At 36.6% G+C, this 22,062-nt stretch overlaps 1 long non-coding RNA gene across 1 annotated transcript in view; it reads right to left on the bottom strand.

Moving 5' to 3' along the window:
* The window catches only part of LOC134760992 (uncharacterized), a 43,055-nt gene extending 23,560 nt beyond the window's left edge, over window positions 1–19,495 (bottom strand). Inside the window, exons 1-2 of the long non-coding RNA XR_010139147.1 lie at window positions 18,789–19,495; window positions 13,518–13,618 (exon numbers count right to left, since the gene is read on the bottom strand). This is a non-coding gene — a long non-coding RNA (uncharacterized LOC134760992). The remainder of the gene's footprint in view (window positions 1–13,517; window positions 13,619–18,788) is intronic.
* Window positions 19,496–22,062: the final 2,567 nt, after the last annotated feature.

Raw genomic sequence — 22,062 nt, 5'->3', positions numbered from 1 at the left:
AGGAGGGGCAAGAAGCTGTCATCACTGTAACCACTAGGATATGGTTTCAATGGGAAATCATCATTCAGGCTTCTAAAACTATGTTTTGCCAGAGAATCTAAAGAATATACTGAAAGAACCTACTGGAAATCAGAAGATGTGCTTCATTATGGTACAGACCTCATATAAAGATCTGGCTTTCTCTGTACTTCTTTCAGAAGATATTCACACATGCATTGAATAGGAAATGTGCTAAATGCTAGGAACGTATCTTAGCCTTTGGTCAGGTTACCACACTGTTTTATTTGCTCTTTAACTCAGATATATTAATGATAAAGTTTGAAGAGAAAAATATATTAACCAACTATGAAGGTTAATTGTTCTTTAAGCAAAACTGAAAGAAAATGAGAATGCTGAATGTTTTTCTTCTAATTCTTGTTAATTGTATAATTTTACATACTTATTGCTACACTACTGTAAGATTGTCCTATACTATCTATAGTTTTAAACATTAGCATAAACATGTAAGAATGAGTAATTTATTAATTTTTCTTGAAGGATAGCTATCACTAGAATAAGAGTTATTTAGTTTCCCTGGTTGGTATACCCTGCTAAATAAGCTCCATCCAGATTATAACCTTTATAGCTCACGGGTTACACGTGTTGCTTTGTTCTTGGGTTTCATAGTTTACATGGAAAGACATTGTGTATATATGTTTGTATATGTTAACATGCTGCTGACCAAGATCAATAAAAATAGATCAATGGAAATAGAACAGTCAATTATAACTACTAATTGTGAGTCAAAAACCTTCACTTTTATATGTCATCAAAATTATTGAAATTGACAAAAGCAAGAAAAAAATATTATCTGCCTATCTCTAAGAATTTAAAATCTGATGCAGGATAAGAAGTGTGAGGATCACAAACCTATACAGAAATAACAATAGCAGAAATAAAAAATACATAGTCAACATTGGCTCTCTTGTACAGAGCTGTGAGTGAGAACCAAGGCCATTGCTCTCTGGATATTCTGACCTTCCTCTACATTTTTTGGTGACTACATATCGGCACTTTATCATCAGGAACACATGTATGACATATTATATTCATTATGTAGCATGTATGAGGAGGACATAGTTTCAAGTATTAACATAGGACAATAAATCCTTTTCAACACATATAGATTATCCAAAAACTATTTTATTTGTATGTTTCTGACATCATAATGATTTTATTTTTGCCTTTAACCTTACAGACGTGGATGTGGTTTTTAGAGACTAGAGAGTAAGAATAGGGTTAGGAAGGGGATGATATTCATTAATTAATTATACTGAGATTATTAGCCACAAATCTCTTTGTTTAACAAAGGAGGAGTTTAGAATTATACATGCATTTCTCTCTGATATTATATCCAAAGCAGCTGGCTCCTTGCCTGGCACATAGCTGCATTATATCGATGATTGCTAATTCCTTTTATTTCTATCTTCATATATATTTGCAGGATTGAAATATCTTACTGAGCTTTTAAAAAAATAAATAAGTTCTGCAACATTCTGAAACATTTATTTCTCACTGGAAGTCATTCTGCAAGCATTTCTGGAGTTATCGTTATGTGCCAGTTTTTATTACATCGGTGTAATCTATACAGCTCAGTCTGGAAGTTAAACAGAAATAAATAAGGCATTGCAATGTGGCGTTGATGGTAAAGGGATACTACAATTACTTTAAAATGGCCTAAGAAGAAGATTGAGCCAGGGAAGATTCAAGTCAAGAGACAGCAGTAATACAAAGTTCCCACAGAAAGGGACAGAAAGCATGAACATTCAGAGAACGGCAAGTAGTCAAGGGATTTCAGGAACTAAATGAATTATGAAAAAGCTACATTTCAATGATATACATGTGAAGATCAACCAAGACTCAAAATTACTGAAATCTGAAAATCTAGATTAGCTATAGAAATACAATCTTCTACATGACAAAGAAGCTATATGGTTTAAACTTGAATAAATTTGTGCCACCTAAATATTTAGTTGTTAACTGATCTTCAACAAAGCTGACAAAAGCAAACAATGGGGAAAGACTTCCTATTCAGTAAATGGTGCTGGAATAATTAGCTAGCCATATGCAGAAAATGGAAGCTAGACCCCTTCCTTACACCATATACAAAATATATACATATACAAAAATCAATTCAAGATAGATTAAAGACTTCAATGTAAAACTCAAAACTATAAAAACACTAAAAGATAACCTGGGCTGGCCAGGCGCGGTGGCTTTCACCTGTGGTCCCAGCACTTTGGGAGGCCGAGGAGGACAGATCACAATGTCAGGAGTTCGATACCAGCCTGGCCAACATGGTGAAAACCCATCTCTACTAAAAATACAAAAATTAGCCGGGCATGGTGGCCGGGGCCTGTATTCCCAGCTACTCGGGAGGCTGAGGTGGGGAATCGCTTGAAACAGGAAGGCGGAGGTTGCAGTGAGCCAAGATCGCGCCATTGCACTCCAGCCTGGGCAACAAAAACAAAACTCTGTCTCAAAATAATAATAATAATAATAATTCAGGCAATACCATTCTGGACATAGGAATAGGCAAAGATTTCATGATGAACATGCCAAAAGCAATCGCAACAAAAACAAAAATTGGCAAATGGGATCTAATTAAACTAAAGAGCTTCTGCACAGAAAAAAAATATATATCAACAGAATAAACAGGCAACCTACAGAATAGGAGAAAATATTTACAAATTATGCATCTGACAGAAGTCTAATATCCAGCATCTAGAATTAAGTTAAACAAATTTACAAGACAACCCCATTAAACAACCCCATTAAAAAGTGGACAAAGGACAAGAACAGATACTTTTCAAAAGAAGCCATACATGCAGCCAACAAGCATATGAAAAAAAGCTCAAATCACTGAACATTAGAGAAAAGCAAATCAAAACCACAATGAGATACCATCTCACACCAATCAGAATGGCTATTTTTAAAAACTCAAAGAAACAACAGATGGAGTGAGGTTGCAGAGCAAAGGGAATGCTTATATACTGCTGATTGGAGTGTAAAGTAGTTCAACCACTGTGAAAAGCAGTGTGGCAGTTCCTCAAGTAACTAAAACAAAACTACCATTTGATCCAGCAATCCCATTACTGGGTATATGCCCAAAGGAATATAAATCATTCTACCATAAATATACGTGCACACATATGTTCACTGCAGCACTATTCACAATAGCAAAGACATGGAATCAACCTAAATGCCCATCCATGGTAGACAGTATAAAGAAAATGTGGTATATCTACACCATGGAATAATATGCAGCCATAAAAAAGAATGAGATTATATCCTTTGCAGGGGCATGGATGGAGCTGGAGGTCATCATCCTCAGCAAACTAACGCAGGAACAGAAAACCAAATACTGCATGTTCTCATTTATAAGTGGAAGCTAAATTATGAGAAATCATGGGAACAAAGAGGGGAACAACAGACAATGGGGCCTACTTGAGGGTGAAGGGTGGGAGGAGGGAGAGTGTCAGATTAAATAACTATTGGGTATTAGGCTTAGTGCCTGGGTAATGAAATAATCTGCACACTAAATCCCTGTGACATGAGTTTACCTACATAGCAGACTGCACACGTACCCCTGAACTTAAAAGTTAAAAAACTAATAACAAACAAATAAATATCTAGTTGTGATAAAAATAATTACGTCATTATGATTGAATTATCATTTGCTGCATATTATGATTTTTTTTTTTTTTTTTTGAGACAAAGTCTCGCTCTGTCGCCCAGGCTGGAGTGCAGTGGGGCGATCTCAGCTCACTGCAAACTCCGCCTCCTGGGTTCACGCCATTCTCCTGCCTCAGCCTCCCGAGTAGCTGGGACTACAGGCACCCGCCACCATGCCCAGCTAATTTTTTTGTATTTTTAGTAGAGACAGGGTTTCACCGTGTTAGCCAGGATGGTCTCAATCTCCTGACCTCAGGAGCCATCGCGCCCTGCCTGTAATTTTTCTTAATGAAAATAAACTTTTAACAAAAAATTTTTCAAACTGATATGATTACATTAGTTCATCATTATATAATACTTATTCACTAATACAATTTATTCTTCACTGAACTTGTAATAGTCTTCATATTAAATTATTCTTGGTATGATTTAATTTGTCATTCTAATGCTAAATGATAATTGTTAGTGGCTGAAACTGCAGATTGGATACTAAATAAGCAGAGTGGGATAATGCCATTTTCTACAATGCACATAAACAAAGTGTGTATAGGCTAAGAATACTTATGTTTGTACATGGAAACAAATATTCTCCTTAAAAGCATATTTGCTTAGATCTAATTGAACTTGATGATGTTTAGCTTGTACTGACAACACTGCCATGCAGAATATCACAAAATTATTTTTAGCACAATTTCTTTGAAATCTTTTCCTTTGTGTTTCTAATATTTCCTGAAGATAAAGGGCACATTATCTTTATAACTAGGAAAAAAAATACCTGCTAAAAAGTAATCAGTTTTCATATTAATTTGACAGCTTACATTTTGGTCTATTGAACAACACTAAGGTCATGAGAGTGTCTGTCACAGCCAAAACAATTCTCTTTTTTATCCTTTAATTTTTATGCCTTGATGGAGGATTGTAAAACTTCAAATTATTTTTCTGGTTGGCATTTTTTCTCATTTTTATTATTTTGCTTACAGGAAATTCTAACCTCTTGCTATTGTTAGCAAAATTGGACAAGTAGAATTAACAAAGAAAATCATTGTGCTTTGAAAGTTACTCTCATTTCAATAAATGGATTTTACCTCCAACAAACTAAAATTAAGAATGATGATTTTCTGGAACATTTGAAAGACTAAGTATCCACAGAGTACATTTAAAACCAGCAAAGTGGAGGATGGCTAATATAATTTATGACACATATCTTAAAACACAGAAGACTTGTGATATAAAGAGAGAGAGTTAACAAATCTAAGAAAAAAAGATTTCTAACCAAGTGGTTGACTTGCAAAGGTACCAAAATATGCCATAGAACAACACAGTTTTTTAGAATTTCTCATTATTTGTCTTATAAATTAATTGTATTCATTGAGAATAAAATATTACTTAAGTAATGCTGACAGGTAAAATTAAGTGTAGCAATATGCAAGTTGCCCTAGTCTTAAAAAATGATTAGTGGCTGGTGGAAGTGGATGACGGAGAGTAAGATAATATTCGTTCTAACATCAAAAAACATTTTCCTTTCTTTTTAACTCAGGCTTATAGTGCACGGAATAAAGATACCAGATTCTGCATTCAAATACCCTGCTAAACTTTAAAAGAAGGTAATGGAGTGATACCCAAGAGCACCATTGGACCAGAGGAACTTTATGGCTATCCAACATGTTTGTGAGTAGGAAAAGAGTGGCATAGAGACAAAGGGAGACTACAACTAGCTCTGCCACAATATAGGATGTGCATATATCCAGGCCTGAAGACTAGTCCTGGTTCTGGAGAAATAGGACTAGTCTGCAATAACTGTTCATGTAAAGGAAGAAAGTAAATATAAATTGTCTACAACCCATATGGTAATGCCTTCTATAAACATTTCCACCAAACATGACTTTTTTTTTTTTTTTTTTTTTTTTTTTTTTGAGATGGAGTCTCACTCTTCTCGCCAGGCTGGAGTGCAGTGGTGCGATCTTGGCTCACTGCAGCCTCTGCCTCCTGGGTTCAAGCAATTCTCCTGCCTCAGCCTCCCAAGTAGCTGGGACTACAGTCACGCACCACCACAACTGGCTAATTTTTGTATTTTTAGTAGAGACGGGGTTTCACCATGTTGGCCAGGATGGTCCTGATCTCCTGACCTCGTGATCTGCCCACCTCGGCCTCCCAAAATGCAGAGATTACAAGTGTGAGCCACCACGCCCAGTCTATGACTCTTTTATGTGGAAACACATAAATAAATTTTTTTAATTTGGGCTTTGATTTGGAATTTGGAATAACTGCAGCAATTTGAATTAGTTTACTTTGTAAATAAGTGTTAGAAAAAGTTCTGAAGACTAGTGCAGTATGGTGGAAATAATAGCAGAATGAATAGGAGGCCAAACTTTCAGTCCTAACTCTATTGTATGGACATAATCTAGTGACTTCAACTTTTTGCATGGTAAGTCCAATATCCTCATTAACTCTAGAGATTAAAATATATTAGGCCATCAATAAATGGTTAAATAAAAGCCCTTTCCAAACAACTCTGTTTAGCAAATTTAAACAAATTAATACTTTAAAAAGTGAAATATCAGCAAACTTCAAATAATGCTCTAGAAACACTTTGCTTTTAAATGATGAATCTCCCAATGGATAATTATGTAAATATACAAATAATATTTTATATGATATTTCATATAAACTGCCCCTGTGAGCATTTGCATATGAAGAATAAAATTGAAATTATTTTAAAATGTTTTTATATACTCACTAAATTATACTCTAATTATTGAAAGCAGGTTTCTAGGTTGGGTAGTAACTATAATGATGTGTATTTGTTTTTTGTTTGTTTGGGGTTTTTTTTTTGAGACAGGGTCTTGCTCTGTCCCCCAGGCTGCAGTGCAGTGGTGTGATCTTGGCTCACTGCAACCTCCGCCTCCTGGGTTCAAGTGATTCTTCTGCCTTAGCCTCCCAAGTAGCTGGGAATACAGGTGTGCACCACCACGCCTGGCTAATTTTTGTATTTTTAGTACACACAGGATTTCACCATATTGGCCAGGCTGGTCTCGAACTCCTGACCTCAGGTGATCCACCCACCTTGGCTTCCCAAAGTGCTGGGATTACAGGTGTGAGCCACCATACCCAGCCAATGATATGTATTTGTTTTAATCAACATGGTAATGATATACATCAAAATACCTTGGAAATACTATTATATATTTCTGATGATAACCATTGGTAGGCTCAAAACATCTGTTCAAAACAAAAGATATATATTTAATTACTGTAGAGAAAGCATGAATTAAAAGGGAAATGAATTACAACATTTCATTTAGCTGAATATGATTAAAATCTTGTCTATTTGAATTCACACTTCAGTCTCTTCTAGAAGCACTCTGGATACAAATAAGCAAAATAAGGAATGGGGGGTGAAGAGAGTTTAGCAATAACAGAAAAATACTTCCTAACCATCTAGCAATAGGAAACCTTGCTGAAAGCATGCTACCCAGAACAGTTCAGCAATCTGAGGGAAGGGAATATTTACAGAAATCTATGTAAGAAAACATCACTAGCTAAACCATAAATAAAGTGCAGCATTCTATTGTAATATCAAAGTGTTAGGTGATTCACCCACTGAAGAACATCTGGGCTGTTTCCAGGTTTGGCTATTATGAATAAAATTGTTATGCACAATTATGTACATGCTTTTCTGAAAGCATAACTTTCCATTTCTCTGGAATAAATGTCCAGCAATAAATTGCTAGGTCATATGGTACTTGCATGTTTAGTTCTTAAAGAAAGTATAAGTTGTCTTGGAGTTTGTCTTTCATCCTCTTCATTTGGGCTTTCTCGGGGTAATTTTTAATTTTGATGAGATCCAATTTATTGATTTATTTATGTATCATGTTTTTATGTCACATCTAAGAACTCACCTAGCCCAAGATCCTGGCTATTTTTCTCTTTTTTTTTTTTTTTTTAGGTTTTATAGTTTCACATTTTCTTGGAAGTTTATGATCCATTTTGAATTAATTTTTAAATAAGGTATGAGGTTAAAGTCAACGTTCATGCTTGCCTATTGATACTGAATTACTCCAGAACCATTTGTTGAAAAAGATTTTTTTTAATTGAATTGCTTTTACATTTTGTCAAAAATCAGTTGAGAATTTCTGTGTAGGTCTATTTCTGGGTCCTATATTCTGTTCTGTTGATATATGTTTCTATCCTTCCACCTATATAGTGTGATATTGTGAGATATTGGATATATCACACATAAAAAGGACATTGGATATCCTTCCAATATCACACTATATAGCCCTTAATATGCAGTCTTAAAAATAAGCCTGGCAGGGAAGGATAGCGCCTCCACCTGGTTGGTTTTTGTGGTAGAGGTCCCAGTCAATTCTCCTTGTTAGTAGTGACAGGTTCCCCTGGTGTGGTCAGAGGGACTCCCATTAGATCCAAGGACAGGTAAATGGGGTCGCCTGGGCTGTCTTCAGTTATTGAGTGTCCAGAAATGCCAGATCTGAGTGAGCTTCCTCTGGTAGGTGGGAGTATTCAGGATGCTCTTGTGCTGTGCCACTTCTTTAGCTCTGGGGTCCCAAGCCAGCTCACTCTCCTCTAGCATCTTTTAGAGTAATCTTTGGTTATTTCTTCTGCTTTATAGCTGTGCTTAACAGGGAAGAACAGGGAAAAATGGGTACACTATTTCGTTCTGACTGAAAGTTATGACCCTATATATTTTAAGAAGTTTTTCTATATTGCGATGCAGGCAAAGGCTAGATGCAGCTCTGAATGATAGCAGCGCTTTCCCTGAAAGGAACCAGAACTAGCGAGCTAGCATGACTCTTCCCTATTCATATGCTCACTGCCTAACACTAGGCTTCCCTGAGCTCACCTTCCCCAGAAGAGTTGGAGCATCAAGAACTCTGATCACATCATTTCCTCCATATTTCCATTCCATTTCAGAACACATAGCCTACTCTAGTGTTTGAAAAATGGAAATCTACTTCTTTTTTTTTTTTTGAGACAGAGTCTTGCTCTGTCCCCCCAGGCTGGAGTGCAGGGGCGCGATCTCGACTCACTGTAAGCTCCGCCTCCCGGGTTCACGCCATTCTCCTGCCTCAGCCTCCTGAGTAGCTGGGACTACAGGCGCCCGCCACCACGCCTGGCTAATTTTTTGTATTTTTAGTAGAGGTGGGGTTTCACCATGTTAGCCAGGATGGTCTCGATTTCCTGATCTTGTGATCCGCCCGCCTCAGCCTCCCAAAGTGCTGGGATTACAGGCATGAGCCACCGCACCCGGTCATGGAAATCTACTTCTAATCAACTTCATATGCTGAGAATTATTTTAAAATCATTTTTTCTCTTCTTAATATGACAACACTGACTTAATATATGGATAAGAATGCAAGCCATCATAATAAAAGTTATCCCACATTGATTTTTTTATTCAACCATTTATCATAGTTTTTAATCTTATCAAAAACAACACAATTTTTGCCATTGTTTATGCCTGGACTTTGCTCAACCAACTGGCAATGGATCTCATGCCACATCTGATGAATTGTAAACAGTTATTTTGATTGAGACCAATGTGTGCGATTTGAAATAAGCTACTTCCCAGTTGTTCATGTACATGTTCTTGAAATAGCAAGGACTAACTTCCTTGCCCTCCATTAACCTTGCATACAAGATAAATAAATGTGCTCAAGTGAATATGCAAGTCTGTGGCCTGCACATAAATTAGAACTAGTGCTCTGAATGGTGTCCAGTCAGAGAACACTGATCACAGTAGGAGAGAATAAGGTTTTCTTGGGACCAAGCATCACCAGAAAGAAAAATGCTAGATCCATAGACTTTCAAATTAATTTTACAGAAAAGCAGATATGTTATTGTGTTCCACTGTGGAGTTACATATGCTTCCTTTAGTAGTCAAAGAAAAAATGTGACTTCTAGGGCCATTTTAAATAAGTTGCAGGACAAGCCCTACAGGGCTTCAGCATATACTCATTCTTATGCCCCAAATTATCAACTCTACGTCTGTATATTTGTCTTAGTCTGCTATAACAAAAGACCATGGACTTGGTGGCTTAAACAACAGACGTTTATGTTCTCATAGTTCTGGAGGCTGGAAGTCAAAGATGAGGGTGCCAGCCTGGTCAGTTTCTGGTGAGGTCCCTCTTCCTGACTTGCAGATAGTTGCCTTCTTTCTGTGTTCACACATGGCAGAGAGAATGAGGGAGACACCAAGCTTCCTTCTTCTAAGGGTAATAATGCCATCATAAGGCTCCCACCCTCATGAGCTTATCTAAACCTAACTACATCGCAAAGGCAGTTACCTTCAAATACCAACACATTAGGGGTTAGCCCTCGAATATATGAATTTTGGGAGACAAAATTCCGTCCATAGTATTCTCCAGATGTGCAGGTGCCTTCATCAAAACAATCTGAGTCATCAACACTAGATGGATTAGTATTACTAGTCCTACACTGAGGAGTCTGTAAATTGAACTTTATTATATAGAATATATAATAGTATATGGATAGTAAAACATTATAGGAAAACTCTACACACTACCAAAAAAAGTAATGATAAATTATTTGCTATATAAAGAGGAACATTCATTATTCAATAAACTCAAAGTACTTGTTTTAATAATGTCAGTATGTACTAAAGCAAATTTTCCCTTCCCTTGTCACTCATCACTTCTCTCTGACTATAAGCATGTCCAATATAGCCCTTCCATGTCAAATCTCTTCTTAACCCTGCTATCTCTTTTAACTAATACTTTTTTCATTACTGGTGCTCTCATGTTCAGGGATGGTCCTCCTTCCACTTTTCTCCCCTAAAACCCACGTAACAAGACAACCTGATTCCAAAGTTGTAAAACTCAGCTTTTCAGATCTCCATATACACATCATTGATCTTTTCGTGTGTGAATTTTCTTGAGCAAATCCAGGCCTAAACAGCCTAAGCCCTAAGAACATAAGCAAAGAGCTGATTAGACTTCGTTCCCCTTCATTCACTGATAACCTCCAGACTTACACAGGACCAGTTCCAGATTAATGTGTATTATGAACAAGCATGGTCAGGCTGTCCTAACATTTTCCAGGCCTGGGCAAGAGTACAAATGGAAATCCTGCTTGGATCTAGAGGAACATGCATGGGTATAACTGGAAGGATGGATATGGGGAAGAGGTTCATGTAGGCACCGGACATGAAGTGATGGTTTCTGGGATTGCTGGGGCATAGTTTAGAAGGAGGGTTCTGGGTGGAAACATTCCCTTAGACCCAGAAAATCCTTCTACCTAGAAGAGGAGCACAGTCAGAAGACAGAAGAGTGGGACTCTCCACCACATAGAGACCCAGTGCTGGAGTCCTGGTTTCCTGGGTTTGTGGTGGCACTCGCCAAGGTTGTCTCTTCATTACTCTACCTTCTTAACCTACTGCATTAAATGTCTTGGTACACAGTCTTAACCTTAGCCTGTAATATTACCACCCTTCTTGTAATTTAGGGGCCATTTAATTTCCTTTCCTTATATCTTTCATCTTTCATCGACAGCATCCTCATTCCCTGCCTGAAGCAGCTAACAGCTAAGCATGGAAACTAAAGTGTCTCATGCAATGCTGCACAATGAAGTCCAGGATAACCTGTGGATATCTAATAATATAAAGGTATTAAGTGAAACCTAATAATATAAATGTATTGAGAAACCCTGGACAGCCTCTTCCCTCTTTGAGAGAATAAAGTTGCTACTTCCAGTTCTTCACCATGCCCTCCTTAATTCACAAAGGAAATGCATCTCTAAGTGGGGAGTGTCAGTTCTCAGGGATGGGCAAGACACTGTTCTTGGGAAGATGAACCTGGTGCGTGCTCCTCAAATCTCACAACACAAATAATCTCCTATTTTTACCTGAAAAAAATCTTTGATCCTATAAAAACAACAGAAAATTTTTGGAATCATAAAAATGTTGGAAAGAAAAAAAGGAATCATTAGCCACTACTATTTTCTGTTTTATTTTTAAAGTAATATTATAGGTTGTTCTACCAATATTTTTAAAAACTACTACATTAGTAGTCAAATATATTACAGATTATCTAAGAAACATGTAACTTATCTAAGAAACATGTATCTAGAAAAATCAGGGTTTTAAGAAGGCTTTGCCTGGTGTAGTTAGTGCAACAAAAGGAAGACAAGTGGAGTTCTATCCCTCACCACTCTTCATTTAGTGTGGAAGAGGCTTCATCACCGATTTTGGTGGCAGGAAATAGTGATAGAACTTGATTTGTGGATCATAGGTTAATTTAGAAATCTGTCAATTTATAAAGCTATCTGTTAATGCATCAATTCTCCATACTAATCTTATTTATAAAGGGCACATTTTTTAATCCACCAGGTAGAGGAACAGCTGAAAACTTCAGACGTTAAGTAAGCTTGACATGATACTGCAGGAGAGCAAAAACTACAACTAATAACTTCATTTTTACCCTCTCTCACAAAAGGAAAACTACCTTCTCAAACAAATGAAACAGGAAAGTGAGAAATCATGACTTGTTGCTTAATGCCTCCCAGGGGGATTATTCTGAATTCTGCAGACCTGCTGCTGCACAGGGAATGCAGAAACTCTTTTCAGGTTTCAATCAAATTCTCTACAGCAATTCTAATGAAGTCCCACTGAGTCCTAGTCCAAGCTAAGATTTTGAATTTGGATCTGAAAATAGCTGTAAATATTTTCTTTTTGTTACTTTTTTTCTTTGCAGAAAAAGCCAACGTTGGGGTTCCTAGTGCAGCAGATGTTTGCTAGAAGACAGGAATACATTATGCATAAACCAACTTGTTTTATTATAAACACTGAATTTAAGTTGTGTTTTTTTCTATGTCCTAAATAATATTAATCAATGAAATTCATCTTAAAAATTTAATACAGAAAACTCTTTGTATTTATAAGCATGAAGTGATTGAAATCATGGGAAATAAGTAGAAACTATAAGCTGTATATCATAGGGGTCTACAAATAAACCATGGCAGCGAGGCGCAGTGGCTCACACCTGTAATCCCAATACTTTGGGAGGCCAAAGCAGGTGGATTACCTGAGGTCAAGAGTTCGAGATCAGCCTGGCCAACATGGTGAAACCCCGTCTCTACTAAAAATGCAAAAATTAGTCAGGCATGGTGGCACATGCCTGTAATCCAGCTACTTGGGAGGCTGAGGCAGGAGAATTACTTGAGCCCGGGAGACAGAGGTTGCAGTGAGCCAAGATAGTGCCACTGCCCCCCAGCCTGGCCGACAGAGTGAGACTCTCGATAAATAAATAAATAAACAAACAAACAAACAAACCATGGCATGAAAACATGGCATGAAAAGTTTAATGGGCTATTAAAAGGAAATTGAAAGGAGATTTGGAAATTTCTTTGTCTGGTATTCAAACATCTACACATTTCCTTAGTCAGCAGCAACCTTTCACAGCATATGGGAACTCTAGTGTTTCTTATAAATTAAGCTTGTATACATCTCTGTGCCTTTCTCAAAATTGTTCCCACTGTTTAGCCTTGTAAAAAACCTATTTTAGAATGAAAAAGAACTCTTAATTAATTTTTTTTCATTAAGGATTTTTGGTTCTGGAATTCAAAAAGTTTAGTTCTGGACCTACCTCTTACTCATAGGTTCCACCTTGATCTACCACCACTAGGATTCAGAAAAAGCAAAGAACCTGCTTGCAAAAGGCACCGGAAAAACCATTCCTAGGGAAAGGAAGTCTAGCAGGAGTTTGAATAACAAAGTCTTAATAATAAGAATAAAGGAGGCAAAGCCAAGTACTAGTGTTTTTTCTTACCTAAGCTCCTGGTGAACTCATATCTTAAATCTTGAAATTGGCATGTGACAACTTAGACGCCAGGTTGATAGGTGCAGCAAACCACCATGGCACATGTATACCTATGTAACAAACTTGACATTTAGCACATGTATCCCAGAACTTGAAGTAAATAATAAATAAATTAAATTAAAAATAAAAGAAATTGGCATGTGACTAAAAACTGAAGGCATAGTGTGCTAGTGGTATGAGACCAGTGAAAGTGACAGCAAAGGCATTCTTGAGTGGTAGTACCCAGTAAATGTGACATGGCAAATGAAGTACTGGCCAGAAGAAACCCTGCTAGAACCTGGAAAATCAACTAGCTCCAGACTGGTTTATAAACACATATAAGATACTGCTTAGGGACTTTAGCAGCTCTTGACGGAACTTATGTTATTATACGGGGTTGAGGTCCTATATTAGTATGTAGGGCAAAAATTTGGAAAACAATGTTTACAGATCTTCTCATCAGCAAGAGAAGATAATACTTCTGTACTTAAAGATTGTTACAAGGATAACATGAGATAATATAGATGAAAGCGATTTACACTTGAAAACGTCATCAACTATTCTATGACACATAGTAGTTATGCAGCAAATAGAAGACAGAAAGGAAGAAAAGGAGAGGGAGGGGAGAAAGAAAGAAGTAAAAGCAAAGATATTTCTTTATATGGTTGCTATTATTAAACTTTTAAGAAATTAGTCAAATTCCCCCCATGAAATCTTCCTCCTGATGCTAACCCATATTAACCAAACCCTCTCAAACCTTTTCCTTACCTGGTGTTGCATTCCTCAATTAGCATTTAAGTAGAACAGTCCTAGAGTCTAATCATATAAACAATAGAATTTATGATCTCTGCATAAGTAGTATCCATGTCTCTCTGTTTTGTATTTTAGAGCTTTAAGTATTGGCAATGCCTGGTAAAGAGCTTTAATCAATCCTCAATAACTTACCACACAATCATTGGATGAAGGTTAAAGGATTTTTATCTTAGTTTGTTTGAGCTGATACAATAAAATTCCTAAGACTGGATAATCTATAAACAGAAATTTATTGCCCGTGCTTCTGGAAGCTGGGAAGTCCAAGATCAAGGCCCCATCAGATTCAGTCTCTGGTGAGGGCCTGTTCCTCATGTATGGCACCTTCTATCTGTCCTCAGATGGAAGAAGGGGTGAACAAGCTCCCTCAGGCCTCTTTTATAACAGCAATAATCCCACTCATGAGAGCTCCACCCTCCTGATCTAATCACCTCCTAACCTCACCTCTTAACATCACTGCATTGGGGATTGTGTCTCAACATACAAATTTTGGGGGGACACAAACATTCACATAGACAGTAAGGAGACTCCTAAAGTTTGAATGAGAAAAACTGACTTTCAAATCTCAGCATTGACACCTAATAGATGTGTATATTTGGCCATATTACCTAACTTCTCCGAGCCATTTCTTATCTAAAAAATGAGGAACATGGACAGTGCTGAAATTGTAGTTTGTGATACTATATAGAAAATAATGCATAACATATAATAGATAATATATGTTAGGTAAATTTGAATTTAACAGTTTTTTAAACTAGTATTCTTTGACTTGTATGTAAGCCAAATATGCCCCAAAAGACAAAGATAATAGTGTCAGAATACAACATACTCACAGGTGAGAATTTATCTCAAAATAATATATTTTAAAATTGGATTTCCACAAGCACAGTAAAAGCAGGACCTACCTGCATATAATATGTGAATATGTCTCATTCATGAATTATTTTATATATATGAGTTTTGTGTCCTCAAATAAATTACGAGTTTTTGTGGGCAGCAGTTATATCTTATACTCACACATATTATTTGATAAATTACATAGCACTGGGAGAAGGTTTTCAATACTATGAATTCATTCATTCATGGATACAAAGCAACTGTCTAGGAAGAGACAAATTGGAACCCACAGCACTAAACTCTGTAATTAGATGAATCGGCAAGTTTATATTCAATTTCTTGATTACATTGTCATTTATCATTTTTTCTTCTTTAACATGAACATAGAACAAAACTTTAAACTAGAGTCACCATGTGGCAAAATAATGACCAATGACATGTGTTATGTCTTTCTAAATGGAGGGGGAAAATAATATGATCACATACCCGTTTCAAGAGAAAAGCCATAAGACAGACACAGCACGCATGTGTGCATGTGTGTGTGCAAAATTTTTGACTTAACTCAAAATAACATTGTCTCGCTAAAGACTAGGGTTTTAGAAAAGTTTAGCTTTGCAATTCTTCCAGAATAAAGATACATTTTAAATGTGATCTCTTTTAGAATTAGAATTTGGGTTAGGGTTAGGGTCAGGCTGAAATATAAATATCTCTTTCTGTTGCAGGAAGTCAGGGACCCCAAATGGAGGGACCGGCTGAAGCCATGGCAGAAGAACATGGATTGTGAAGATTTCATGGACATTTATTAGTTCCCCAAATTAATACTTTTATAATTTCATATGCCTGTCTTTACTGCAGTCTCTAAACATAAACTGTGAAGATTTCATGGACACTTATCACTTCCCCAATCAATACCCTTGTGATTTCCTATGCCTGTCTTTACTTTAATCTCTTAATCCTGTCAGCTGAGGAGGATACATGTCACCTCAGGACCCTGTGATAATTGCGTTAACTGCACAAATTGTAGAGCATGTGTATTTGAACAATAAGAAATCTGGGCACCTTGAAAAAAGCACAGGATAACAGCAATGTTCAGGGAATAAGAGAGATAACCTTAAATTCTGACCGCCAGTGAGCAGGGTGGAACAGCCATATTTCTCTTCTTTCAAAAGCAAATGGGAGAATATCACTGAATTCTTTTTCTCAGCAAGGAACATCCCTGAGAAAGAGAATGTGCCCCTAAGGGTGGGCCTCTAAAATGGCCCCCTTGGGTGTGGCCATCTTCTATGGTGGAGCTGTAGGAATGAAATAAGCCCCAGTCTCCCATAGCGCTCCCAGGCTTATTAGGATGAGGAAATTCCCACCTAATACATTTTGGTCAGACTGGTTGCTCTCAAACCCTGTCTCCTGATAAGATGTTATCAATGACAATGGTGCCCGAAACTTCCTTAGCAATTTTAATTTCGCCCCGGTCCTGTGGTCCTGTGATCTCGCCCTGCCTCCATTTGCCTTGTGATATTCTAGTACCTTGTGAAGCACGTGAGCTCTGTGACCCACATCGTATTCATACACTCCCTCCTCTTTTGAAAATCACTAATCAAAACTTGCTGGTTTTGCGGCTTGTGGGGCATCATGGAACCTACTGACATGTGATGTCTCCCCCGGACACCCAGCTTTAAAATTTCTCTCTGTTGTACTCTGTCCCTTTACTTTTCAAACCAGCTGACGCTTAGGGAAAATAGAAAAGAACCTACATGAAATATCGGCGGTGAATTTTGCCCAATATCTGGCTGAAATTTCCCGGATATCTGTCTATACTTACAATGGCACTTTTTCCATTTCCTGGCTTATCACATCTAGCTCCTCCTGTGTTATGTATTTTTCTAAGTGAAAGGAGTATAATCTCTTCCTATAGTCAAATATGTCCTGAGTTTCTCTTTAAAAAATTCCCTTACTAATCAAAATGAAAGGTATTTTTAATTGCTTTTCTAAAAAATGATTTTTAAACCCCTATCCAGTTATTTAATAGGCACATGGGACAACTATATACCCTTAACTATTGTTTGTTAAGTTATGGACTCAAGAACAATCAGTCTAAAGTCTTGGCTTGCTTTAGAGAGCTGCTAGTTCCTGTTCTCACCCTACCTAACCAAAAGTGTTTCCACTACTGTTCTAAGCATGCTTTCTCCCTAGATAAAGCAGATCTCTCCGAGCCCTATCCTCACTGTGTTCATCAGCATATCTGGGTTGTCTCCAAATGTTCCTTCAATCCTTATCTTTTTATTTTCAATTTTTCAAATTCCATACTTTCTTCAAAATTTAACAGCACATTATGATACTTGCTATGTCTTATCTCATTCCAGAGGAAACTGCTAGGACCACAGTTCCTGTTGTAGGAGAAGCCATAATGAGTAAGTCTAAATTGAATGCCTATTGGCTTCTGACCCAAGCATTGGCTTGGGACCTATGACATAATACAGTATGAAGCTGAGTAGGGATAATCAGAAGTTCCTTCTCTGGAATTTAAATTGAGAAATTTTATAAGAGAGTGGCTCATAAAAGCAGGAAATAAAAGAATGCAATTAGTAGAAACAAGATGAAATTGAGGCTTTGACAGGTGAAAAGTTGTAAAAAAAATTTATAAGTAAGGAGAAACTCAGATATAAGAACAACAAAGCAAAAACCAACTCAACAAAGAGAAAGAAAGAATAGTCTGATGAAAATATGTCAGGGGTGGAGTTTGAGAGTAGACGGAGGCACTAAAACGAACTGAGCTATGTTATTGTGAAACATGAGGGTTAAAAACAAGAAATCCTGTTTAGACATCAATCTCTGTGTTCTTGCCCAAGCAGGATTTGTGTTTCCCTTGAGGTACTACACATGTATATGATTAGGTGTTGCTTACCGACCTCTAATTCATTAAATTATCTTTACCACCAGATTATAAGCATCTTGAGTTCTGATATCCTGTCTTACTCTTTCTCTTTTTTTCTCTTTTACCCAAAAACCTAGCACTAAGCAATACTTCTCACATAGAAAATGTTCATTAAGAGATTCAAAACAAGTTAAAGGCCCTACATATTAATTTTATCCAGAAATCTACAAGATAATGATTCCAAGTCCTGTTATTTCAGTTTATAAAGTAACAAGGAATGCAATTTAACTTCTAACATGTTTATTTCCCCCTTTTTTGTCATTATTATTAAGGCTTGGCAATAATAACTCACAGCATAGCTGGAGCTAAGTAACAGAAGACTTCAATCCACAGATTTTTGAGTCTGATAAATGGCAAGAACAAGTCAAAGGTTGTTTATGCCAAGAAAAACAATACCATCTTTTCATATATAAGAAGAAGAAAAAGAGAGTAATACTATTTGATTATCTCTTCCTAACACTTATTCTTTCAAATGGAAGAATGCCAAATACAAGTTCAGACTTTTTAAATGGAAAAAAATTATAATAATTAGTACAAAATGAGTCAAATATGCTAGTTACAGAAAGATTTTAGAATAATTCGTTAGTAGTTTCAAACTCTATAGAAATGGATAAAACAGAAGTAGTAGTCCTGTTGAAATCTGAAGATAGTTATTAAGTTACCATTCAGCTTTCTCTTCTTTCAAATAATACTGGGTTCTTCAGAGTTTTCAAGCACGTCATCTTTTTCATCCCTTTAATCACTGTGGTTGGTCTTTTCTGAGAAAAACAATTTTTCCACATTCTTCTCAGGTAATTTTCATGACTTTACGATGGCTTGTGTTTAATGGCAGAGTGAGCCAAAGGATCAAAGATTTATTTGGCTCTTATTAGCTTGCATTACAATAGTGAGAGAATGTTCTGGCTTATAGACAAGGAGGAAGCAATAAATATAGCATGTCTGACCTTCAGGAAACGTTTTGATTCTATTATGAATACCATTTTACTCAGCAAGCCAGAAAGTTAATCATATTCATTACATAACAAACGGGGGTTCATGGAACCTCACCCTTCTAATTCTTATGATGCTGAACCAAATAAAGTGGCCCTTGTACTCACTTGTATACCTTTGAGGGGGCAGGGGCAATCTAGTTGATGTCCTGTTTTGATGCTCTCCTGAAGTACAGCCTATTAGGTCCTGAGTTCCTCTGGCTTATCACTCAATGAACCAGGGTTCACTTTTCCAGACTGTACCTTTCTGCTACTCTTCCTTATACTAGTATAACATTTTTATAGGGTTGATATAAGCTTTGCTCATAAAAATATGGGAAGAAAAATCAGAGAATATAACAAATGGAGACATTTTAAAATCACAGAGACTTAGTGTTCTCAGTGTCCCTGGAAATTCACTCACTGATTTAAGTTCCTAATTATCATAAGTTTTAGTTGCTATCTTGATCTGCGTCTAAAATACTCCCCTTTGGTATCATTAATGTTCCAAGATCAACACTGAGAAGCAACACAGGTGAGGTATTGAATAGGAAAACAGGCTGGGAGGGTCTTTTTTCTCCTGGGAATGCTGAATAAACTGTGGATTGTATGCCTGCATTTTGACTGAAACTCCTTACATAAGGTCACATGTGGAATTTTCCATTTTTATCATGTTGGTGCTCAAACACTTTCAGATTTTGGAGGATTTCTGATTTTAGATTTTCAGATTAGGGATGCTCAACCTGTACTTCTAAAAGCTTAGCTAACTATATGGGTCCTCTTCAATTTAAAACATGGATTATGTGTCCTTCAGCATGTTCCATTCCACCTCACATGAGTAATGCTCTGGGAGGTGTACAAGTTTATATCTCACACTCTTAAGATCTACTGATCAAAAATCTAGCCCAAAAGTTCATGAGGGCAAGGGTTATGTCTTATACCTCTTTATAGCCCTCTTTGTGCTTGGCATTGTTCATTTTACCCTGAACTTAATAATTTAGGGACAGAGCAGGATTTATACTTAGGATGCTGGACCCAGAGTTTATACCTGGGTCACTGCCCCTAGGCTGGGATGGAGCCAGGTTTTCACCAGCCAGTCTAGACAAGGAATGAAGTCTCATCTGTAGATATAGTGAAACCCCTTTGTCCTACCATAAGCTAATTAATGAAATGAAACTTTTTGAAAATTAATAGTATTTAGATGCAATACCGGAATTTATAGTATAAATAATTAGGATAAAAACATAACTTTTTAACTTACAAAGTGCATATGGTGTGGCAGAGATTGTTCGGCAAGTTTGGATTAGAGACTATTTGCTGCTTCACTTGTCTTTGTTTCCTAAAGATAAATTTAGTACCATGCAAGAAATGCACATTACACCCTTTCAGTGCAATAATATTTCACATAAATTTGATTTGCATGAAGCCAATACTGTAAATAAAGCAAACATATTCTGTGTTTCATTTTTTAAAAAGAGTGATGAATGCAGTTCCTGGGCTTATTTAAGCTTCCTGCATTTTATAACTTTTTCAGTGGGATGAATTAGCATGATGTGGTGAAACAGGCTGGCAGATGCCAGAGGAAATTAAGACTTCCTGAGCATACAAGTAAGAGAACTCCACATATAGCAGAGAAATAAGAACAATCTGATTTTCAAAGCAGTTGCTAATCTTATTTCTGCTCATATCTACTCTACATGTTTCTCCTGATGTGAAACTTTCATGAAGTTCCAATTTTAGGGTTCACTAAAGAAAAGACTGCCAATAATCCTGAACCCTGCCATATTTTATCAAAGCTTAGACAGACAAATGGTCATAAGGAACTGAAATAAAAGGAACTCAGTATCTCAGTGGACTGCTGTAAGTAGGATTCCTAACCCAAAGACCAAATACTGAGAAGTCAAACCTAAATATGTATGTGTTTGCATGTATGCACATAGACATATATGTGCATACGCATATATGTGTACGTGGAGAGAGGAAGAAAGGAAGAAGAAAGAATGAGAGAGGGGTAGGGGAGATTCAGAGACAAAATTGGGAAGAGTAAAAGTAGAATAGTAGCTTCAAATAGAGTTGGTCTGAAGGCTAATTTGTGGAAGTACAATTAGAGAAAGACAATGACTGCAATTATAAACCTCATTATCTTTAACAGTTAAGCAATTGTTAAAAGACACAAAAAGTAATTTAAGCTTTATGTGCTATAAACCATGCAAAAGTTATGAAATTCACTATTTGTACATATGTGGAAATACAGACATATATTAACACCTTATATTTAAGAATATGTTGAGCAGGTATGTATTCTATAGTAAATAAATATATAACGAAAAATAGATATAGAAACCAGTGATTGACTTTGTAAACAAGCAAAAGGAAAAAACACCTCCTCTCTTTCTCTAGCAGATATTCTCATCATCACTAACAGGTTAGTATAACAGTAAAAATGTCAGCAATTATTTTAAACCAAGAAGCAATACAATTTCATTTATTCTAGCCAAGAAAAGAAATCACTATATTTAAAAATATAATAAAAGAATGATTAAAATTGATAGCTGGTAATGCTTTTTATTCATTAAACCATTAAATTCTCACTGTAACCCCATTGGATTGGAAAGGAAAGTAAGGCTTCAAGATGTTGAGTAACTTGTCCAGTCACAAAGTAAATGATAGATACGGGATGTGAATTCAGTTTCCTGTTGTTCCAGAGCACGAGTAGCAAACCCTACAGTTACCCTACAGCAAATTCATTGGGAAAATAGGCTCTCATTGGCCAGTCAAATGTTTTAAAAGAATAAAGCCTTTTAGCAGGGCAGGTATGTATGCTCTGTTGACCCTATTCTGATTCTTGATTACTATATTTAAAACTACCTCAAAATGTCGTGGCATAAAATCTCTACTATTTTATCGGGCTCACATTTTTATATGTTAGAAAGTCAGGAAGTACTCAGGTGGGTGGCTCATCTCTAAT

Source organism: Pongo abelii, chromosome 2 (assembly GCF_028885655.2).
Source record: "Pongo abelii isolate AG06213 chromosome 2, NHGRI_mPonAbe1-v2.0_pri, whole genome shotgun sequence".
In the NCBI taxonomy this organism is placed as follows: domain Eukaryota; kingdom Metazoa; phylum Chordata; class Mammalia; order Primates; family Hominidae; genus Pongo; species Pongo abelii.
This window is presented reverse-complemented; position numbering and strand designations above follow the sequence as displayed.